Below are 15,000 nucleotides of genomic sequence, written 5' to 3'. Positions count from 1 at the left end.
ACTCTATTGGACTATTTTCTCTTTTGTTTTTGTGTTTTTGTTATATTCATCTTTCTCTATATTTAGTTTTACGGATTATGTATATGTGTACATGTATGGGCATATGTGTATTTATGTGTATTTTATTGATATAGTTCATTTTTTTGTGAACTTGTGTCCAACATGCTGATGAATGTTCTGTCTGGCGAGTAACGGTCGCTTGGGAGACCTTTCCCAGGGCGGCACACGTACCCCTTTATATTAATTCCTTTTTGCTACCTTTGTATATATCTTAGGACGAATCCCGGAAAGGGTTTGAAACGTAGGAATAAACTTCTTTCGACGAGTCCAGCGTTTACTTTCTTCGTCTATGTATATATATATATATATATATGTAAGGACAGGTATTTTGAAGGGATATTTTGTATGGAATTTCGTTTTATCTATTTATCTATTTGAGAGAGACTGGGTATTATGGACGTCATGACGGTTTTACTCAACCAAGAAGTAAAGTAGAAAATAGAGCCTTAATAGACCATGAATTTATTCTATTCTATGTCTGTCTATCAAGATGTGTTGGCAAAGAGCCTTACTATAATCATTGAAGAAAAACATACAATAGGAGATAGCTATATATATATTTCAGCTGATTTTGGTTCAACTAAAGCTTCGAGACGACATTAGAATGTTCTCGAACATAGCGGGGCGCACCGTAGCTCCGCCCACCCGTGACGTCACTAACACGTTCGGACAGAGGCGTAAACTAAGGCCATTAATTTTAAGAGTAATAGGAAAAATTCCCAACTTTCAGTTCAGGATTCCACTAGAGAAATAGTTTAGGGAGAGATTGTAGCAGCTAGGGGCTGTGTTGAGAAGCGAAATGAAGTTTTACGAAATAATACAACAGGGAGGTTAGTAGTTTACCCATAGATACGAACACATAGCCGTCTCGTTTATTTATGCGCAGCTAAAATTTTAATCTGATGCCAAAAACTATTCCGATAACAGGTATGGGTACGTTCTGTAAGATTAATGAAAATAAATGTCAATATGTGAGTTAAATGATATAGTGCAGATATAGTAGGTAGATAGTTATTATTATTATTAAGTTTTGAATCTGATGCCAAAAACTATTCCGATAACAGGAAAAAAAAAAAGGGTTTAAGGGAGTGTACTCCACAAACACTGCGTGGAAGGAGTTAGACGGTGTCACGCATATATACATTAGCTATGAGAGTGTAATCCTTAGAGTATAATGCTGTCTGTGATCGTTCTCTAATAAGAATACGGGGTTGAAGGTAGACACAATATTGTAAGTAGACTTATACAGTGACCGGAAGGTTGGAGCGTAAATAACTACGTTTTTCCACGTGCCTGTGACCTTACTTATGATGCCCATAAGCAAAAAAAAAAAAAAAAAAAAATGTGTTATTAAATGTCTCGCATACCCATATATTTTTCATATTGTAAGGATCAATAGATTGTCTAGTTGGAGAAAACCACAATATACTTTTGTATTTCCTTACTATATTTTTGCTTCAGTGTAATAATTAACACATAGCAGACCTTCACTTATATTCTTTTACTACCCCCACCTGGGCATAGGCCTTTTCGCTACCCAGAACCAACCCCGAACGACCTGAGGAAAGGGGACGGAGTCAGACGTGAATAACAAGGAGCAGTTTCCATTTATGGTCAGATATATCCATATACACGATTGGGTGGTGGCAGCGTATACCTTGATTTCTTATTTCCCAAATCGTTTCATGATGTGGGTATCTCTGATCACTCCCATTGGAGGTGCTCTTGGTTAAACACTAAAAAATCGACGGCACCACACATATATATATATGTGTGTGTATTCACCTTGGTCTTTGGATCACGTGTTGGACTCGTGATCGACAGCTATTTCCCTCCCGGAAGAGAGCTCAGAGCTCGTATGACCGATCTATGGGTAATGCTATGAACATTCACACACACACACACCCAACTCCCCACCCACGAGAGTCAGAGTAACGAGGTATTTGAGCTCTCCCTGCACCAAGGGACATTGGTATATTTTCAGGCAATCTTTTATGTAAACATAAATATTTAGAAAAAAAAAAACGATTGGCTCGTTAAAATCTAAGAACCACCAGTGACTTTTAAAGTAATTGTTGTAGAAGTCTAACCACAAAGGGTACAGGTGACGGTTATGGTTATTCTAGATTGAAGATATCTGGTTTAGATAGTTTGAGGGAAATGATGATGATTAAGTAGCGCATTGTCAAAGCAAGACTCTATTTGATACAGTTAAATTAAGATAAGTATAAAATAAAAGGTGTCACAATCATTACATAGGTGTTAACATCTACGGAAAATTGCAAGTCTATATAGTCAGGTGCATCTAGATCCAGACCAACATTACAGCCAGCTCATGAGGTCATTTTTCATGGGAGACTCCGAAAGACGCTACATAGGACAACAGTACATTTGGATGCATGATGATCCTCAAAAATGTATGTATAGACATATTGCGACTAGACAAATAGTTCACCAAGTCTATGCTTACAACTGTATATCTACAGATATAGAGCATGATAAAATCAATGTTGCATATTAGCGAAGATAGTCAGACACATCTAGACACGAAGTAACGTATCAGTCACTACACCAGACTGAGGCGCATCCTGATGTAAGTAAACGGGTAGACAGAATCACTTAGAAATAAGGCAACATGCTAGAAAAAAATTTCTATACTGGCCACATAGACAGACACACATAGGCACAAAGTCACAGTTAAACACATACAAACTCAGATACATCTAAATTCAGGCAGATACGAATTGACACAGACATGCACAGCCATTAGGCAACACGTTAGGAAGCATACCATTACAAAGGATTACAAAGGCGGAGCATGCCGACAGGAGGCCTTTTGGTCCATAACTAGGTCGGATACGAAAAAAATATGATAATGGTAAATAAAAAAAAAAAATTATAATATAGATAATAATTAATATAATTTTTATTTAGTGTTACAATTTGACTCACATTATGATATACAGGGACAGCGAGATGTAGCCAAACAAGGAAAGGCACAGAAACAAGTAGACACGAATATGCATGGGCACACATAAAACACAACTAGACAGACACAATTAATCACAAATGGATGCAAATTGACAAACACATACTCAGACACAGAAACAGATATAGACAAATTCAAACAACTAGACATTGGTATATATGAATACAAATAAATACAACTAGACACAAAGACAAAATAAATTCAGAAATATACGGATGTATATATTACCAAAACTAGACACAGACATACACGAACAGATACAATTAGACACATGCAGGCACAAACTGACAAAAATACAAGGGCGCATGAAAACAGATAGCATCAAATATAAACAGACATGAACAAACACAAACAGGAAATAGTCACAGCTAGGCAAAGATAGAAGTAGGTGCACACATACACGTATACATACAAACACAGGCAAAACTAGTTAAGACACAAAGGCACACAAACACACACAAACACAGCTGGACACATAAGGACACAATTAAACGCAGACAAATACGGATACACAAATAGACACAGAATTACAAACAAGCAGACGCAGCAATACACAAGGTGTAAGTAGACAGACACGTAGACACGAACAGGCACAAACACACAACTAGACGCAGTCAGACTCGAATAAACACAGGTACAAATAAACATAAGCAATATGAACAAAAACACACAGATGTACACAGGTAGGCACAAATAGACACAAACGGACATTACTCGATACAAGCAGACACAAATACACACTAGATGCAGGCACGAATATATAAAATAGATAACTAGATAAGGTAGGCACAGATCCAAAATGTCACACATAGATGTAGACACAATCAGACAAGCAAACACACATAAATAAATGCAGACATGAGCAAACATGAACATAACTAGATAAGAGTCGGGCACAGACAGAAATAGAATATTGCTAGACACAGGTAGATCCAGTCACAGCTAGACACAAACAGACACAAAAAAGACACAGTTAGACACAAGGTAACGTGTCAGACAGCTCATCAGACCCACCGGCGGCAGCGCGAAGGGTTGGAGAAGGAGGCGACGGCGGCGGCGGCAGCGGCAGAGGGAGTTGTGTCGAAGTAAACGATATACAAACACTCGCACAATGCTGCACACGAGAGAGGAGGGGAAGGGAGGGGAAGGAAGGGGAGGGGAAAGGAGGAGAAGGAAGGGGGGAAGAGAGGAGGAGAAGGAAGGGGGGAGAGAGGAGAGAAGGTAAGGGAGGAGAGGAAGGGAGGGGAGCGAAAGGGAGCACAGGAGAGAGGAGAAGAGAGATGGGAACAGAAAGGGAAGGGAGGAGAGAGAAGTTAGGAAGGGTAGGGTAGAGGTTATGAGGATAGGGAAATATAGGATAAAAGGGAAGGAGAGGAGGGAAAATAGGAGACAGACGGGAAAAGAAAGAGAAAGAAACGGATTTAGGAGAGATGGGAAGAGAATAGAAGGTACGGTATAAGAGAGAAGGGGAAGGAAGAGATGGAGAGAAGAGTGGAATGGAGGAAAGAGAAGAGGGAGAAAAAGAGGAAGAAAGAAGAGAAGAAAGAAGAAGAAAGAGAAAAGAGAGGGAATAGAAATGGATGAGGGTATGCGAGAGAAGAGGAAAATAGTGGCGAGGATGGATGGGGGAGGGGGGGAGAGAAGAAGAGAGGATTACAATTACAGGGAAGGGAGGAGGGAATAGGAGAGTGAAGTAGAGTAGAAAGGAGGGTAAAGAGGAGGAGGGAAGAGGAGAGGAAGGAAGTGGAGAGCATGGGAGAAGGGGGGAAGGGAGGGAAGAGGAAGGAAGGAAGGGGAGGGGAGAGGAGTGTTGAGCAAAGGAGAAGGGGAAAGAAGATTTGAAAAGCCTATGGCATGGAACATAAAGAATCTGGAATGATGGGAGGAGGAGGAGGAGGAGGAGGAGGAGGAGGGAGGGAGGGAGGGCATGGAGGAAAGGTAAAGAGAAGAGGGGAAAGGAAAGGAGGGGAGAGGATGAAAGAACAAAGTAAAGAAAGAAAGAAAAAAAATCGACGTGAGGAATGTAGAACGGTAGGGAGAGCAAGCCGCATAGGAGAGAATGAGAGAACAGGGAGAAGGAGGAAAATTGGAAGAAATTGAAGGAAAAAGAAGAGTAAGGGAGAGAAGGGAAGGGAAGGAGGGATAGGACATATAGGAGAGGAGTAAAAGGAAGGAAGTGTGAAGTAATTAAAGAGTCACAGGGGAAAGAGATGAAAGGAGGTATGAAGGGAAAGAAAAGGAATGTTGGGTGGGGGGGAGAGAGTGATGAAGACTCGAAAAGAAAGCGATAGTATGCGAGCTACGATACATGAAAGAATGGATGATGAAAGAAAGGAAGAAGGATTAAAAAAGCATGGTTGGAGAAATAAAAGTAATAGAGTAAAATAGGAAGCCCCTACCAAAAAGATAGAGAGTAAAAGGGGAGATAATAAGAAATAAGGAATAGATAGGGAAAGATGATGAGTATTTTTGCATGAAATCAGGAGAATATAGAGAAAAGAGGGAGAGGAAAAAGGAGAGTATAGAGAGCAGAAAAGAGGAAAAGGAGAAAAGGAGATAATAACAACACAAAGAAAAAAGAAGGTAAGGGAATTGAGGTGAAGTAAAATGCATAACAAAACTAAGACGTTAAGGAAAGGAAAAAAGGGAAATAGGCAAATAAAGAGGAAAGGAGGGAAGCAGCTGGAAAAGAAGCGAAAGAAGATTGAAGAGAGAAAAGGGAAAAGAGAGGAAGAAATTTGAAAGAAAAATTATGTAATATAGAACTGCGAGGTGAGAGATATAACAAGCAATAAAATATTGAAATAAAGTAGAAATAAGGGAAGAAAAAAGTGAAAGGAAACTTAAATGATATGAAAAAAAATGCTCAATAGATAAATAAGAAAAAAAAGGTAAGGGGAAGAGAAGAAACACAGACTGAAAAAAAAAAAATTCAACAAAATAGGGAGAGAAACTTGAGAGAACGAATATACTCTTACGGAAACATGTCCCACAACACCCCCCACCTAAAAAAAAAAAAAAAAAAATCGTCTGCAATTAGTCTAAGCAATATTTGTAGAATTTGTCATTGAAGCCAAAGGGTTAAGTTAGCCTTATCCCAGCGTCCTTATTTGAGTTTAATGAAATCGTCTGGTGTTGAGCAGAACAATATATACATATTTTCCCTCCTGTGAATTAATTAATTAGGGCAGGATGAGAAAAAAAAGAGAATGAAAGATTGAAAAATGTCTAGATTATGTTGCTGTTGTAGAGGACCTAAAGACGGTAGAATGAGTATATATATATATATATATATATATATATATATACATACATATATACATATATATATATATATATATATATATATATACACACACGCACACACGCACACACACACACACACACACACACACACACACACACACACACACACACACACACACACACATATATATATATATATATATATATATATTAATATATATATATACACATATATGTGTATATATACATATATATATACATATATATATATATATATATATATACAGTATATGGTGATCAAGGGAAAATTAATAAGATGAAAAAATAAGTAAGAAATAAGTAAAAGGATGAAATTCAAAGGAGAAATGTGTAAAGAGAACCTATCCACTTTTGTCCCGGATGGTGCGTTTCTGTTTACTCTGGCTGCCACCATGCTATTTTATTAGTCTGACAATAATTGCGAGCTCATTAAAAAAGAAAAAAAAAATACTGATCACCTTTAATTCCTCTTTTCCTCCGCTCTGGGCCTTCTTCAAATCTCAGTTGTACCATCTCCATAATTCAATGTTATTTCCATGGATAGAAGTATTGTATATTTCCTTCACTAATCTCGTTTTAGTCGTCTCCCTGGAATTTTATTCATCTGAGGGGAAAATTCGCGACATACAGTGGCCTTGGTTGTTGCGAATATGCAGAGATAGAAAGGGAACGATAAAGAAGGAAGTGGGGCACAGAGGTGAAAATGAAGAGAAATAAGAGAGGAGAATAAGTGTGAGACACAAGCCAAAAGGAAAAGGAGAGGGAAAGGTAAAGGCAAAAAGAGAGGGAATAAAAAAAGAAAAATTTAATCGAGATAAAGCGAAAGAGAAGGTGAACAAGAAAGAGAGAGGTTAAGGAATATGGCAAAAAGGAAAGGTAAAACAAATAGAAAGGGAAAAGAATGAGGAAAGGAAGGCAAAAGAGAAGGTGAACAAGAAAGAGAGAGGTTAAGGAATATGGGAAATAGGAAAGGCAAAACAAATAGAAAGGGAAAAGAAAAAAGAATGAGGAAAGGAAGGCAAAAGAGAGGAAAAGGGAAAGGTAAAAGCTGACATAAAAGGGAAGAGAAAGGGAATGTGGTAGATGGAAGAAAAGAAGCCAAGGGAAAAGGGAAAGAAGAAAGGAAAATGAAATAAAGGGAGAATATGAAGAGAAAAAGGAGGATAGCAATAAACAGAAGGAAAAGAGAAGAGAGGATAAGGATAGATAAATAAATAGAAGAATAAAATACAACAAATTAAAAATAAAATAAAGACATGGGAGAAAAAGTAGTGGATGTGAGAATAACTGTAGATACCGGAAGAAGAGGAATACTGAGAAAGAGAGGAAGAAGAGTAGAGAGAGGGAAAGAGAGTCATCGGGTCTGACTACATGAAGTTTTACTAAAGAGAAGTAAAACAAGTTTATTTTTCCATAAGGCTTGGAGAGGGGGAGAGAAGGGAAAAAAAAAGTAAAAATAATAGAATGGATGGTGATGGAAAGGATATAGAGGAAGAAGAGAAAGGATAGGAAAAGGGAAGAAGAGGAAAGAAAAATGTAAATATAAAAAAGTAAGATGACGGAGTGGATGCACAAGCATATACCATACATACATACATATACCAAAGGATTTTTCCCCCTACACGGGGGGGGGTAGCCAAAAAGAAAAAGGCATAGAAACCACTCCCACCCATTCCATTTCCTATATATTCCACTCCCCTCCACCCTTCCTCCCTCCCTCTTATCTTGGCACCTCCTGGCAAAAATACCAAATAGGAGAGGGTAGTTTGGGGAATGGGAGGTAAGGGTAAGGAGGTAATTGGAATGAACAGAAAGGAAGTGGAAGAGAGTGGAGAGATAGTGAGAAGTGGCGTGGAAGAAGAGGGTATTAAAGGTAAAGGGAGGGAAGGGAGGAGAGAGGAAGAGGAGTGAATAGAGGAATAGTCAGGAAATGAGAGAGGAGGGGAGGTAGGGGAAGAAGGTAAAAGAGGAGTAAGGGAAGAGAAAGGAGGTGGCAGAAAATAAGAGGGAAGAGAAGGAAGAGGAAGAGGAGGAAGAGGAAGAGGAGGGTAGGAAAATGGAGGGGGGGGGTAAAAACAGAGAGAAGGGAAGGGGAAAAGTGGAGAAGGAAAGACGAGAGGAGCAAAAAACAAAGAAATAAAGCGAAGTGTATTGAAACAGACGAGAGTATAAGGAAATGAAGGAATAGAGAATGGAAAGAAGGGAATGGGAGGGAAAGTGGATGGATGGTAGAGGAAGAAAATGGATTGAGGGAACGGAGGGAAAGGAAGGAAATTGATCTTACAACAACTGAGTTATCCTTTATCAAAATAAGTTCGTTAGACATTAGCTCGAATAAATTTTACAAATGAAGTCGTAGAAATTGAGTGAAATATTTATATGCCATCATTGTGGAGACGCCGTCACATCTGAAACTCTTAGGCGCCAGCCAGAATAAAACCTTCAGGGGTTGTCACTGTGGAAAGAGGAGGGGATGAATCGGTCAGAGGTAGATAAGGAAAGAGAGAATAAAGGGAAGGGAAAGATGGAGGTAGAGGACAGAGCCAAGGATTAATAAAATGGTTGATGAGATGAACTGAAGCAGTGAAGGAAGAGAGAAAGGAAAGGGAGGGAGAGAGGAGGAAAGAAGAGAGATAAAGAGAGATAAAGGGAAATAAGAAATTTAAGTCCAGGATAGAGAAGAGAAAGAGGGAGAGGGGAAGGAATAGGATGGAACGAAAGGGAAAGGAAAGAAGGGAAGGGAAAAGAGATAAAGGAAAAGGAATGAGGAGTGAGGGAGAGGGAAGAGAAGGAGAAAGGAGAAAAGTGTGAAGAGGAGGGAAGAAAGATGAGATAAAAAAAAAAAAAAGACGGAGGGTGATGGAAGTGGAAAGGAAAGGAGGGAAGGAGATGAGTGACGGGAAGGCGAAGGAGAAGGATGGGAAAGGAAGGGATGGAGAAGGAGGAGATGGGAGAGGGGATAAGGAAGAATGTAAATTAGGGAATGGTGATAAAAAGACAAAAATGGGAATAACATGAATAAGGAGTCAATGAAAAGCAGAAGAGTTGTAATGATAAATCGAGAATGGGAGATGGAGGAATATGACAGAGGGAATGCAATAGAATATGAAAATATAAGAAGATGGAAGAAAGAGTGAGTTATGAAAAATATAAAAATAAAGAGGAGGAAATCAAGTGATAATAATGGAATTAGTAGAAGAAAAAAGAGAACACATAAGAGAAAAACGTAGTAAAAATAAGAAAAGAGCAGGAAAGGAATTAAAGAGGAATAATGGAACAGGAGTGATACAAATAAGAAAGAAGAGAAGAAGAGGCCTGAGAAAATAGAGAGAAGAGAGGAAGAAGGAAGATGGCAAGGAATAAAAGAGAGGAAGAATAAAAAGAGAATTCGTGAAAAGGCGAGGGTAGACGGGGGCCGTAAGGAAAGGACAAGAAGGAATAGAGAGAGATGTAATAGGTAAACCGAAATCTAGTAAGAGAAGGATGGGGTGGATTATAAGAGACGTAGTTTGAAGGGAGGTGGAGAGAGAGTGAGAGAGAGAGAGAGAGAGAGAGAGAGAGAGAGAGAGAGAGAGAGAGAGAGGAGAAATAGAAGAGATGAGAAGGAAGGAAAGAGGAATGAAGGAAGATGGAAAGGGAATAAGGGGGAAAGAGATTTAGAAATGGAGGAGAGAGAGGAAATGGGGGCAGGAAGAGAGACGGGGTGGAAGTGAGGGAGAGAGTAATGGAGAAATGGAGAGAGAGAGGAAAGGGAACAATAAGGAAGGGAGGTGCAGGGGGAGTGGAAGGAATGAGAAATGGAAGAAAGAGAGGAACAGGAAGAGGCAAAGAGTGGTAGAGAGGTTGTACGGGGATATACTCGATGGACAGGAATAGAGAGAAGAGAGAAAAAAAAAGAGATATATGAAGGGAGAATGAGGGAGAAAGGAAAGAAGAAATAGAGGAGAGAAAGAGAGAAGGGGAGATGAAAAGAGAGGGGGCTGAGGGACAGGAATATATGCAAAGAGGGGAGTAGAGAAAAGCAAAACCACTTAGGATAAAGGAAGTAATAGAAAGAAGTTGGAAAGGGAAAAGGAAGAGAATAAATGCAAAGGCAAAGAAGAGGAAGTGGAAATGGGTGGAGAGGTGAGGGAGAGGCAGAGGGGAAAGAGAAATCAAAAAAGAATGAAAGGAGAGAAAATGCAAAGTCAAAGGAAAGTCTTGTAGAGAAAGAGGAAGAGGGAGAAGAAGGAAAGAGGGAGAGAGAAAATGAACGAAGGAGGGGGATGAAGGGAGAGAGAGAGAAAATGATTGAGAGATGGAGAGGATGAAGAACGAGGGAATGAGAGAATTGAAGAGAAGAGGGAGGAGAAGCGAGAGAGAGAGAGAGAGAGAAAGAGGCGAGAACTGGAAAAATGGAGAAAGAAAAATGACATGCGGACCCGGAGAGTGTGAGAGAACTCGGGGGAGGGGAAGAGAAAAGAAAGAAGAGGAGATACTGTGGATAACGAAGGAAGAAGTAAAACGGGAAAAAATACCAAGTCAAAGAAAAAAATGAACGATGGGAGGAGGGGAGGAGAGGAAAGGAGAAGACAGAGGAGGAAGCAGAAAGGAGGAGAGAAGAGTGGAGGGAAGGGGAGGGGAGTGGAGTATAGGAAGGTAGGAGGAGGAAGGAGAGGAGGAAAAGGTAAGAGAAAGAAAGATGATATAGAGGAGAGGAGGGGAAGTGATAAGTAAGGGAAGGGGAGTGGAGGTAAGGTGAAGGAAGGGGAAAGGGAAGGAGAGGAGAGGGGAGTTGAGGGGAGACTCGAATAGAGGAGGGAAGGAAGAGGAGAAGAAGGTTGAGGGAAGGGAAGAGGAAGAGGAAAGGATGTGAAGGAAGAGATTAGGAGTGGAGGGGAGGGAAGAGTAGGGAAAGGGAAGGAAATAGAGAGAAAATGGGGGATGGAATACAAAATAGATGGCTCGAGAAAAAGGGGAAAGGGAAGGTAAAGGAAAGGGAGGGGAGGATAGATGAGAGAATGCAAAGAGGTGGGAATAACATGAAAGGAAGTGGAAGGACCGAGAGAGGGAAAAGAAGAGGAAATGAGATGATATTAAAGGAAAAGAGAGAGAGAAAGAGAGAGATTAAGGGGGACAAACAGAGAGACAGAGGATATATACTTAGAAAGGAGATAGGTATATAGACATTATAGACAGAGAGAGAGAGAGAGAGAGAGAGAGAGAGAGAGAGAGAGAGAGAGAGAGAGAGAGAGAAATAGAGAGAGAGAAATAGAGAGAGAGAAATAGAGAGAGAGAAATAGAGAGAGAGAAATAGAGAGAGAGAAATAGAGAGAGAGAAATAGAGAGAGAGAAATAGAGAGAGAGAAATAGAGAGAGAGAAATAGAGAGAGAGAAATAGAGAGAGAGAAATAGAGAGAGAAATAGAAAGAGATAGAGAAATAGAGATAGAGAAATAGAGAGAGAGAAATAGAGATAGAGAGAGAAATACAGATAGAGAGAAATAGAGAGAGAGAGAAATAGAGAGAGAGAGAAATAGAGAGAGAGAGAAATAGAGAGAGAGAGAAATAGAGAGAGAGAGAAATAGAGAGAGAGAAATAGAGAGAGAGAAAAATAGAGAGAGAGAAATATAGAGAGAGAGAGAAATAGAGAGAGAGAAATAGAGAGAGAGAGAAATAGAGAGAGAGAGAAATAGAGAGAGAGAGAAATAGAGAGAGAGAGAAATAGAGAGAGAGAGAAATAGAGAGAGAGAGAAATAGAGAGAGAGAGAAATAGAGAGAGAGAGAAATAGAGAGAGAGAGAAATAGAGAGAGAGAGAAATAGAGAGAGAGAGAAATAGAGAGAGAGAGAAATAGAGAGAGAGAGAAATAGAGAGAGAGAGAAATAGAGAGAGAGAGATAGAGAGGGAGTGAGAAACAGAGGGAGAAAGAAAGCGAGAGAAAAAAAGAGAGAGAGGGAGGGATAGATAGAAAGAAGTGGGATAGAGAGAGAGAGAGAGAGATAGAGAGAGAGAGAGAGGTCACCAAAGAGATTGGTTACAAGAGACAGGCAGCGTGGGCACGAGAACCTGCCTGAGGGAGACGTGATTGGGATAAGAGAAGCGGAAGGGAATAGGTAGGGTGGAGTTCGCGGCTCGACGGGAGTTAGAGGGGGTCGGGGTTGGTGTGGGGGGTACGAGGAACGAAAACGAAGGAAGAACGGCAGCCAGAAGAGGGCGAAGGATGGACGGGGAAACAGGAGGGAGGGAGGCAACGCCCGACGAAGGGTTACCAGAGGGTCAAGTGCCTGCAGAAAGCCAGAGAGTCAGGAGGAGGAGGAGGAGGAGGAGGAGGAGGAGGAGGGACAGGGATACAAGAGGCGGAAGGGGGGCAGAAGGAGTGCCGGGGCTTCAGGAGGCGTGGAGGGCCAAAAGGACGTTGTAAGGGCCAAGGGGGAGGCTGCAGGCCACAAAGCTGCAGGAAGGAAGAACAAGCTTTGAGCATGAAGACAGGAAGTTCCGCGATGCAGAGACAAAAAAAGTATAGAAGAAGACTGAGGGGATATAGGAGGACAATGTGCTGTGAGAGGTGAAGGGATGGGTGGATAAGAGGCAGGAGGATAATCAGATGAAAAGGAGGACGAAATAGGAAAGATTTACGAAGTAAGAATGAGGGGCAGTAGAAGGACAGTAAAGTCCAGGACCGGAGATGAAATAGACATCAGGAAGGTAGAAAGCTCCGAAGGATGAAGAAAATGGGACATAATGACAATGACAGGCAGAAGAAGGTGACAAGAGGCCAACAGGAGGAAAATTAAGATATATGGCAGCAGCAAGCAAAGATATCTAAAAAAAAAAATGGGATTAAGAAAAGGTGGGTATAGAGGGAAAAAGTGCCAAGAAGACGAAGACAAGACAGCAACAAGAGGACAGTAAGCAGCCGTAGACAAAGACAAGGTGGCTAAAGGAGGACAAGAAGTAGCAGATGACGATGACAAAATGGTATTAGGAGGACAAAGTACAGCAGAAGATAAAAACAAGCTAGCAGCAAGGCTACAGTAAACTGCAGAAAATGAAGACAAGTTCAAAACAGGAAGATACTGAGTTTAGGAGATGGAGGCAAAGTAGCAGCAATAGGACAGTAAGTTCCTGGAGACGAGGACAAGGTGAAGACAAGAGGACAATGAGCTGCAGTATGTGAAGGTAAGGCACAATAAAGAGAACAAGGATCTCAGCAGCAAAAAGATAGTGAGCTACAGGAGACAAGGACAAAGGGCCACCAGGAGAACTGTGGTGTCTCCCTGGAATGAAGACGAAGGTTAAATAGGAAGCCAAAGACGCAAGAAGACGGGCAAAATGCAACAGCTGAGGAAAGCACGTGAGCCGGTGGGCAAAGAAGATATGAAGGGTGAAATTTTAGCGTTGAGTTTCGCACTCATCCAGTATCTACGTGGTCTAAGGTTCGATACCCAGCAGAGCAGGAACCAGTGACTGTCAATTGCCCCGGCTGTTGGAGCACATGGAGCTTAGGAGGAGACTTCCGATGCATTTAAAGACCTTTTTGTCGTATGTTTTTCACTTTAGGAGGTAATAAAGATATAGAAACAAGAAAATTAATGGGTGTAAGTGATATACATGAATAAAAGTCGAGAAAACGAAAATGAACACAGAACAGGGCAACATCAAGGAAAAACTGATTGATGTATCATAACGATCTTATGAAAAATGTGGAGTGGAAGAAGGAAAATATAAGTGCAAGGACGAAGACGGTAAAAGGGAGAGAGGGCGGGGCTGAAGAAGTAAAAAATGGCGATGGAATAAGAGAGGGGAGTGGGCCAATGGGAAAAGGAATAAACGAGTAAGGGGCGATAAAATGGAAAGAGAAGAAAATTAAAGCTTTGAAAAAGTGGAACAGATGAGAAGGGAGTTCAAGGCTGAATGAAGGACGAAGGCAGAAACAAAAAGGGAATGGGCAAGGGTGGAAGCAAAGAAGAAAGATGAAGGAAAAAGTACAAAGTAGGAGTGGTAAAGGGCGAAGTTGGAGAACAGAAAGATGCATGCACGCGCACGCAAACACACACACACACAAACACGCGCGCGCGCACACACACGTGTGTGTGTATATATATATATATATATATATATATATATATGTATATATAATATATGTATATATATATATATAAATATATGTATATATACATATGAATATATATATATTGTGCATACACACATTATGTGTGTATATATACATATATATATAAAATATATATATATATAATACATATATATTTATTTATATATATATTTATATATGTATACATATATATATATATTTATCTATATATGTATATATATTTATATATATATAAATATATGTATATATATATATGTGTGTGTGTGTGTGTCTGTGTGTCTGTGTGTGTAAGTGTGTGTGCCTGTGTGTGTGTATTATAAATGTATACATATATATATAATATATGTATACACACACACACACACACACACACACACACACACACACACACACACACACACACACACACACACACACGGCTCAATGGCGCGGTGGTAGCGATCGCGGCTGCTACTACGCCCAGCGCTGAAATTATTTCAGTATCGCTGCGCTGCGAGTCGTTACTCCAACTCGTGGGCGGGGAGTTGGGTGTGTGAGTGTAAGGTAACAGCATTACACATACAATTTTCATAT

The sequence above is a fragment of the Oratosquilla oratoria genome, chromosome 19 (genome assembly GCF_046742065.1).
Source record: "Oratosquilla oratoria isolate Oo_2021 chromosome 19, ASM4674206v1, whole genome shotgun sequence".
NCBI classification, from domain to species: Eukaryota; Metazoa; Arthropoda; class Malacostraca; order Stomatopoda; family Squillidae; genus Oratosquilla; species Oratosquilla oratoria.
The sequence above is the reverse complement of the archived record's forward strand: the minus strand, read 5'-3'. Positions refer to the sequence as shown.